At 39.3% G+C, this 8,775-nt stretch overlaps 1 long non-coding RNA gene across 1 annotated transcript; it reads left to right on the top strand.

Moving 5' to 3' along the window:
- The first annotated feature begins 1,404 nt into the window (after positions 1 to 1,404).
- On the top strand, positions 1,405 to 7,028 carry LOC145782574 (uncharacterized). The gene is made up of 4 exons (XR_014290847.1): positions 1,405 to 2,291; positions 4,994 to 5,176; positions 6,100 to 6,228; positions 6,906 to 7,028. It is a non-coding gene; the product is annotated as an uncharacterized LOC145782574 (long non-coding RNA).
- The last annotated feature ends 1,747 nt before the right edge of the window (positions 7,029 to 8,775 follow it).

Below are 8,775 nucleotides of genomic sequence, written 5' to 3'. Positions count from 1 at the left end.
TTAGTGTTCCACTATGGCTCTATATAACTATACTCTGCCTTCTTAAAATTGATCAGGGTTGTAGTTTCATCTCGCAATTTTTACGTGCTCCGTTCATTTTTGTTTTCGAAGTTTTCATTTTATTTTCGAAACAAATTATGACGACACTGAACTGAATAATTGGACCACAGTTTCCCGTACCATGTGTTTCAGGCAAGCACTTTAAAAAAACCATAAACATCTTATAACAACTAGACAGCGCATCTCGATTGAAGAATTAAAAAAAGGCATTCGCCATTGTTACTGTCTCAAATTTGCGTGAAAGCTGCGCTGTTACAGCCAAGCCATACAACAAAATCTGTCATTTTTACACTGATTCAACGTCTACAGACGTTTGTTAAGACAAAATTTTTGTTAAGCGTTTTACGAACCAATTTAGCTTGTATTTGCTTGCAGGTTTTCTTACCAATGCAGTAAAACCTAATTTTTAAATAACATTTGGACACAGTTTTGACTAGTGTAAAAATATGATTATTGGTGCATTCAAACACATGATAAAAGAGATTAGTAAATATCTTGGAATAATATTTACTCCTTTCATCATCTGAATTGTGTTTTCTTCGTTTTCTACATCCATATGCACAGCACGCCATATCTAAAGCATTGACAAACGCGAGTAATTGGTACATTGTAAAAAATGGCGGACATCTGAACGTGCTTTTTCAAAATTCGCTAAAAAGAGATGACGATGCGCATGCGCAGTCAGAAACTACAATTGTCTGTGACGTGAATCGTAAAAAACGCGCGAAAACCCAAATGGAGTTGGACGGCATTTGCTGTTTTGTCTTGTTCGCTTACAGAATAAATGGAAGTTTATTTGTCAAGTTTTCTTCCGTATTTGAGTTCATAGCAAAGTAGTCACTTGCCTAATGTCCCTACCATGTTTAAATGCCCCAGTTGAATGACTTTTTAGTACGGATAGCTTGAAGAACATTAAAATTGACTACAGGAACAGTTTAAAGTTAGAAAGTTTAGTTGGTTTGCTACACACCCAAGGTATGAAGTCAGCTGACAAACTGGGATTAAGGGATCGAGCTAAATTGTTGCAGTTGGCAAGGGCTCATGAAGAGTTCAGCTACAGATGCTGAAGCACATGAACTAATCAACTAATTACTAGTCGAAATAGCTCTCATGAATAAGTCGATAGTCGTGCACAGTTTATGTCATTTTTAGCATGTGATACCGTAAGCATTGGGAAATCTTCACTGTATCCCTGTAATGTTAAACATCACTGTAATTTAACATACCGTACTGCTTTTTGCTGTGAGACTTTGCCCACTAATACAACAAAGTTATGTGGAATGGTTTTTGCTAGTGTTGTTGTTTAAACCGCTTAACTCTTGCTTTTTGTTTCAGAACGTGAAACTGTTCGAATGTAATAATGATTTAGGGAACTTTGATGTAATCTAGGAATTTTTAGACGTAGCTTTGGGGACTTTCAGGTTTTCATTTATGAGAGCACTGCCCAAATGAATGATCAGGCCCGTAACTAGCTTGGAGCAGCAGGGGGGGGCAAAAAGTATTCTAGAGGGGGCCCAACTTTTACTTTCCGTATCATGTACGAAAACGACGTTTGTACACAATGTGGGTATATTTACGCAAGAACATTAATCGTAGGCCTAATACAACGTTTACATTAAACTAGTTTATCATAGAACCAGTCAGTGGCGTAGCCAGGAATTTTGAAAGGGGGTGGGGGTTGACGGCCGACGGGCAAAGACCGACGGTGTCTTCGCCGAAGGCGACACCCAGCAGAGGGGGTTTTGAGGGGCCTCCCCCAGAAAATTTTGAAAAATTACTTTGAATTTGGTGCATTCTGAAAGCATTTTCAACAAACATGTGGGTATAAATATTCCTGTAAAATGGTGCTGTCCGATGGCATAGCAAAAGGATAAGATCATGTTTTCTAGGGCATTTTTCGGTAATAAAGCTAAGTCTCTATGTTTTCTTGTTGCTAATTCCTGGCTGAGATATTTGAATGTTTGGTATTGGCAAAACTCGCTCTTTTAATGCAGTTTCGTTTAAAATTAGGCAAACTTTGTTTTAGAGACAACATTCTACCACACCCTTAAACACACAATGTTTACAATTAAATAACACAAGAAAATTGAGTATAAAACTGAAAAGTCAGCGAACAGAGCTAATTAACATAATTTTTTCCAGGGGGTGCCAACATTTTTGCAGGTGGGGGCTTCGTCCCCCCTGCGCCCCCCCCTAGTTACGGGCCTGTGAATGATCATCATGAAACTCAGGTAAGGTTTATTTCAGTTGACTCATATCTATTCTTCAGGGTAAACTATTTAATACTTTTTACGGCAATTACGTGACCTGTTTATTGGTTTTGAAGTAACATTTTTAGAAGTAGCCTACTCGATTTTTTCAAAAAGTGGTATCTTCACTTTCAAGTGGCATAAAAATGACTATTATGTCAACGAGAAGTGCTTTTATCAGGATTCGAGTGTTGCTACTATCACCGCATTATGTATAGGCTATACCACAAGTTTTTTGCAGATTGTTTTATGAAGTAGATTGCGCAGCATCGGAAGCAACCTAGTTAGTACCATGAACAATTCGTACCGTTGAAAAGATCGAGAAAAAAAATTATAAAAAGCCGAAGTCGCTGATCACAGTTTCTGCAAACATTTTAAAATTTTTCCGCAAACAAACAAAAACTCTTGGGATCATTTAAAGAAATTTTTAAATGTTTGCAGAAACTTTGATCAACCCTAATCCCGAACCCTTTTAAAATGTTTGCGGAAACTCTAATCAAGCCTAACCCTTTTAAAACGGTACCTCTAAATACCCATTGTCAGGCATTGTCGGGTATTGGGGGTTTGTGGAGCATTTTCAGGGGTTATCAGGTATTGTGGAGTAGGCTAACTACTTTCAGGCATTGTTGGGAATTTCCAGGCATTGTCGATCATTATCAGTGGTTGACGGGTTTGTTAGGCATTATAGCATTTTCAGGGGTTGTCAGGCATTGTTAAGTAGCTACTTTCAGGCATTGTCGGTAATTTCAAGGCATTGTCTAGGATTTGTCTAATGCCCGACAATGCATGACAATGGGTATTTAGAGGTACCCCTTTTTAAATGTTTGCGGAAACTGCGAGTGCGATCGGCGACTTCAGCAAACTCTTAGGATCATTACCAGAAATTTTAAAATGTTTGCAAAAACTGCGGAAAAATGGAAACTGCGATCAGCAACTTCGGCTTTGTTCTAGTTTTTTTCACTCGACCTTTTCAGTTTGTTTGTTTGCGGAAACACCCTAAACCTTAACCCTTTTAAAATGTTTGCGGAAACTGCGTTCAGCGACTTCGGCAAACTCTTAGAATCATTACCGGAAACTTTAAAATGTTTGCATTACCGGAAATTTTAAAATGTTTGCGGAAAAACGGAAACTGCGATCAGCAATGTTTTATTTTTTTCTCTCGATCTTTTCAGTTTGTTTGTTTGTGGATACCGATGCCTAGCTAATCGATATCTAATCCTTTTAAAATGTTTGCGGAAACTACGATCAGCGATGGTTAGAGCATAGATTACTCTAATTTTTTCTCTTGATCTTTTCAAGGTAACTGAAGGTACGAATTGTTCATTATAAGGGTGGAGTGAAAAATAAAAAAAATTGAATTTCAAAAAGTGGTCTTGATATATGGCCCCAAATATCAAATGAAATACTTCTATCATAATTTTGGGTTCTTGCACCCTCTAGTGGCCGTGCAATTTCACCAAACAAGCTGAAAATAGCTAATTTTGCCATATCTTGATAACCGCTTATACTAGAAAGTTAGTTTTTGGCTTAAATGCTGCAGAAGTAACATGTTTCTATCTTATTTCCAAAGAACTTTCTCTTAAAAATCTACAGAAAAAAAGTTACAAGCAAATTACTGATTTTTTAAAGTAAAATCAAGCACTGATGCAGTGGGTGCGATGTCAAAAGTGTACAATGATTGATCTTATGACTGTGAAACATACCCCATCAAGTAGAACTACTTTTAAAAACTTAAACAAATGAAGTCCTCTTCTAGTATAAATACACTTGATCTTAGCAATCAAAGAATCAATAAAACAGTCTAGTTTCAAAGTGGACTTCGAGTAACCCACTATTTTTATGGCTGATTCACACTGTCACAGTTCGGCTTCAATGAGGCAGAATATAGTTTTGTTTTAGAAATTCTTAAATAAACTGAATTCATTGTGTGCATATTTAATTTGTATTTCAAATGTCATATTGGAGTCAAAACGCTTAGTGTGAATCAGTCCTTCACATTCTTACAGACATGCTGTTGTATGGTTTGTATCACACAACTCCATATTGAAAACACAAAAATTTCAAAGCTGGTTTCAGCATCACACAGTATTAGTCTGCACAAACATTAAAATCATGTTTGGTATTGAAGAATTTCGTCAGCTTTCGGGACTTTAGTTTTTGTCTGATAGTGATGAGGCCATCTCTACGTTTTAATCCAAATACATGAGCAGATGCTTGATATCTTTGAGGTTTAAGTAGACAACTTGGTGAAAATATTTAGCCTTGATGTTAATAGCTGGAATTTGGAACAATCTGATGTTGGTATCAATGTTGCTGTTTGGAGGTTTGGGTTCATTTACATACCCACCTTCAAAGTTGTCAACTGAAATGTGGTATTGTGCGTTTGATTTACGCATATCTGTGATCTTGTTTATTGCAAGTCATCGGACGTTGCACTGCAGTTGGTTGGATAATTCAGCTAAAAACAAAAACGGAAATAATTGTAACGAACACTTCATAGGTGTCATGAAAACAGGGTGGGCAAAACATATTTTGTTAAAATAAAGCCCACCCGGCCCACCCTATTTCGACGCCTATGTACGCTGGTAGCCTGGTACGCACCGCGACTGTTTGATGGGACTGCTTTCTATGATGTTTTAACGATCTCGGCTTATGCATTTCAACATCCATCTGTTCTATTGCAGTTCAAACAACTGTGTCGTATAGGAGGAAAAAGCCTATACGACACGGTTAATCGATTGATGCCTCAGGTGATGTTAAACGAAGTCGCAAATTACGTCTCGCGGACCGGGAAGGGGAAAATAAATTAAGTGCAGAGAAAAAGTTTTATTTTGATTCCATGCAAAACTTAAAGAACATGGTCGTAGGTAAGTAGTTTGTTTAAGTTTTGTATTCACCTTTTGTTGGTATGATATCGTCTCCAGAAAGAATACTTACTGTTCATGATTAATTTTCAATGAAATAACAACCTTGGATATATCATAAGTTTTGCAGCATCTGAAGTTTACCTTTTTCGTAATCTTTTTTGTCAATTTGCTGTTTACTATCCCTGATTAATGCCTCAGTCTAGATCTAGTTGAAAAACACCTGCTGTTTACTCGTGTGCAATAAAAAAGATGAGATTAGAAAGTTGATCTGGCCGATTTCGCAGGGAAGGGTGGCCTTCTCTGCGAAAAGGTCGGGAAGGCCGACCTTCCTGGGTTCGGCGGCTATGCTTATGGTGATGTCCTCGCTTTTATTTTCATTACAGCTCTCCTGATGATCGTGCCACGCACGTGAAACAGACTGTGGACTCTGTAGAGCAACGTTCTTAACCTTTTCTGACCCGTTACCCCACTTTAAGCAATTAAGCATGTTGGGCATCTTAAATCTATTATTTGTCTATTAAATCCCATAACCTTGTCCATTTGCCCTGCAAGCAGTTCAAGGCGTTTATGTCAGAGAAAAAGTCGCACAAATAAGCAACCTTCGACAAGAACACGTTGTTCTGCATCTTCTCGTGAAGACTTCCAAACAGCAGCATAAAATTAATTCCATTCGTACCAATTTTATTAGTCTTTGGCAATCAATTGAATGGAATAGCCAAAGCCAAACCCAACAATGATTTAAGTTTGATTAAAAATTGGTAATAATTTGCACTGTCCTGCTCATTGCCCTCTGGAAGACCTCAAACTTCCCCAGATTGAGTAATTACCCACAGGTTAAGAGCCGCTGGCCACTGCTGTAGATGATTGTGTAAAAATAAAAATCGATGTAACATTATTTGTTTACAAAACTGCTTTACTTATAGATGTTGTCCAGAGCAATACGAAATCATGCACTCTACAAGAAATCGACCACAAACTGGGCGACTGGTTTATGACGTGGGAAGACCGCGATGGGGGCCGGCTTAAACGTCTTGCTACAAAAAGTACTGCGGGTATGTTCATTTGTTCTCTCCGTCACTGACAAATCGTTACTATTCTCTCAATAAGGGCAATAAAAGCATTTTTATTTACTTAACCAGCGATTAGTTTATTGCTGGAGCAGAACTTCAAGAAATATACACACATTTTAAGACTTGACTTTGAAGATCTATCAAACGATAACAATAATAATTTGCACTGGTTAGAGAAGGCAAACCGCATCATCATAATCCATTGTCGGTTTGTTCCCCACTAGTGGGGGTGGCCGATTGTTTCCGCGCAGCAATTGTCTTAATCCCTTTTCTCCATTTCACCCTGTCCCTTGCATCTTCCTCCTTCAGTCCGACTTTTTTAAACTCATCCTTCACTTGTTGTGAAGGATGAGTTTAAAAACACGATTAACGAATGGCCATTAATGTTAGAGGTTGATAGAACATAACGGTATACCCATTCCCCACCCCATCGTATAGGCTACGAATTACAGAATTAAAACATACTGAGGAATGTGAGGATGTATTAAAAAAATGCTTGTTATTGTAACATAACCGGGTGTTGCATACACATATCCATGGGATATGTAGCAATTAGAGTCTGTTCTTTCACGGTGCTGTAAACACGACCTAATTTGCACTGTACAGTATATTTTCTTTCATCCCTGTTTTCTTTACAAATGTTGCATATTGTTTTATAGGTACTTGCGTTTGAGGCCGCCACAGATCACGTTGTTACATCCAGGCGCAGTCTTCTGATGAGGCATGAAGTACCTCAGTCCACTGTGTTTTTAGACTTTTATGCATGTCTTGTCGTAGCTGTGAATTGTGCATGGGTGGTGCATTTTCCATTCGAATAAATGTATTTTTCAACAACTTTACGTTTGTTTACATAATTGACTTAAATTTGCTCAGTATAAGAAGGTGGTCATCGTATTGGCATATGGATCATCAGGACAGTGTCAATTTGAAATTGCAGGTTAAGTCTAACCAACGTTGCTCATCTACAACGATTAGTGCAAAATATGTATGGCTAACTGCGACGAAAAGTGCAAAGTGCGTTTGGCCAGCGTAGGTACCAACGATGAACTACGTTGGCAGTAGAGTTGGGATTACGTAGGCCCAAAGATTTTAAAATAAGTCGGCTCAACTGCGACGAATGGTGCAAAATACGTTGGGCCATCGTAGGGTACCGACAATGAACTACGTTGGGTGCAGAGTTGGGATAACGTTGGCCCAAACATTTTAAAGAAGTTGTCCCAACTGCGATGAATGGTGCAAAATACGTTGGGCCATCGTAGGGTACCAACGATGAACTACGTTGGGTGCAGAGTTGGGATAACGTTGGCCCAAACATTTTAAAGAAGTTGTCCCAACTGCGATGAATGGTGCAAAATACGTTGGGCCATCGTAGGGTACCAACGATGAACTACGTTGGGTGCAGAGTTGGGATAACGGTGGCCCAAACATTTTAAAGAAGTTGTCCCAACTGCGACGAATGGTGCAAGATACGTTGGGTCAACTTCGGCCACAACGTAGTGCCAACGGAGGAGCATTATTTTACCAACTGTCACACTACGTTGGGCCGAAGTACAATGTTTGCTGGGGAGTAGCGGTCCGGTTGAGTTTGGAGGTTAAGTTTGCGATAATCAACCGTGATGCGATGGGACATTCCGTCCTTTTTTTTAACCATGTGTATGGATGAAGCGTAAGGCGAATTAGAATACTCAATTACACCCAGATCAAAAAGAGTATTCAGTTCCTTGGACAATGTGTCGAGCATTTCTGGGGACATGCGCCGTTTGGGTGAGCGGACTGGTGGCCCTGAGGTGATAATGTGATGTTGTACGTGGTGAGAAATAGATTTAGTGAAAGACGATTGATCAAAAACGTCAGCGAATGAGTCGAGGAGAGAATCAATGGAAGATGGCGCAGGAAGTGTACTAGAGATGTTATGAGAGGCAGGTTTACGTAGTGACGCCGTAGAACTGTGATTAGTATCGCGACTTGCATGAATGGACTTTGCTGAAGGCAATTTACTGGGACACATATTAACATTAGTGGAAGAGCGAACGTCGTTTGAACATGTAGGATGCTTATCAGGTGGTAGAATTAATTTACGCTTGGGGATGTCAAGTGAAATTTTGAAATGTTCAAGAAAATCCATTCCTAGAATGTGATGAAGAACATCTGCGATGAGGAAACGCCATGAAAATGATTTGTCGAACCCTAGAGAGAGATGCAGTTTAGTGTAGCCAAAGGTGGGGACTTTGGTATTGTTGATAGCATATAGATGGGATGTACTACGTTGAGAAGGTGCATGTTGCACGGGAAAAATGAAATAAGGACTACCTGTGTCGATAAGCCATTTAAGCTGAGTAATAGAATCGTAAATGTAAAAAGGTTGAGGCGATGAAGGATATAACTGTGTGGATAGCCCCGCTGTGAGTCCTATTGACGAGGCAGCGGGGCGGCGCCGTTTTTTGGTGGACCGGAGAATGCGCAAAAAGGGGAGCAGTTGCGTGCCTGGTGGCCAAACCTGTGATGGTAATAACAGATAGGTGGGGGGTG

Source organism: Aplidium turbinatum, chromosome 13 (genome assembly GCF_918807975.1).
Source record: "Aplidium turbinatum chromosome 13, kaAplTurb1.1, whole genome shotgun sequence".
Classification (NCBI taxonomy): Eukaryota; Metazoa; Chordata; class Ascidiacea; order Aplousobranchia; family Polyclinidae; genus Aplidium; species Aplidium turbinatum.
This window is presented reverse-complemented; position numbering and strand designations above follow the sequence as displayed.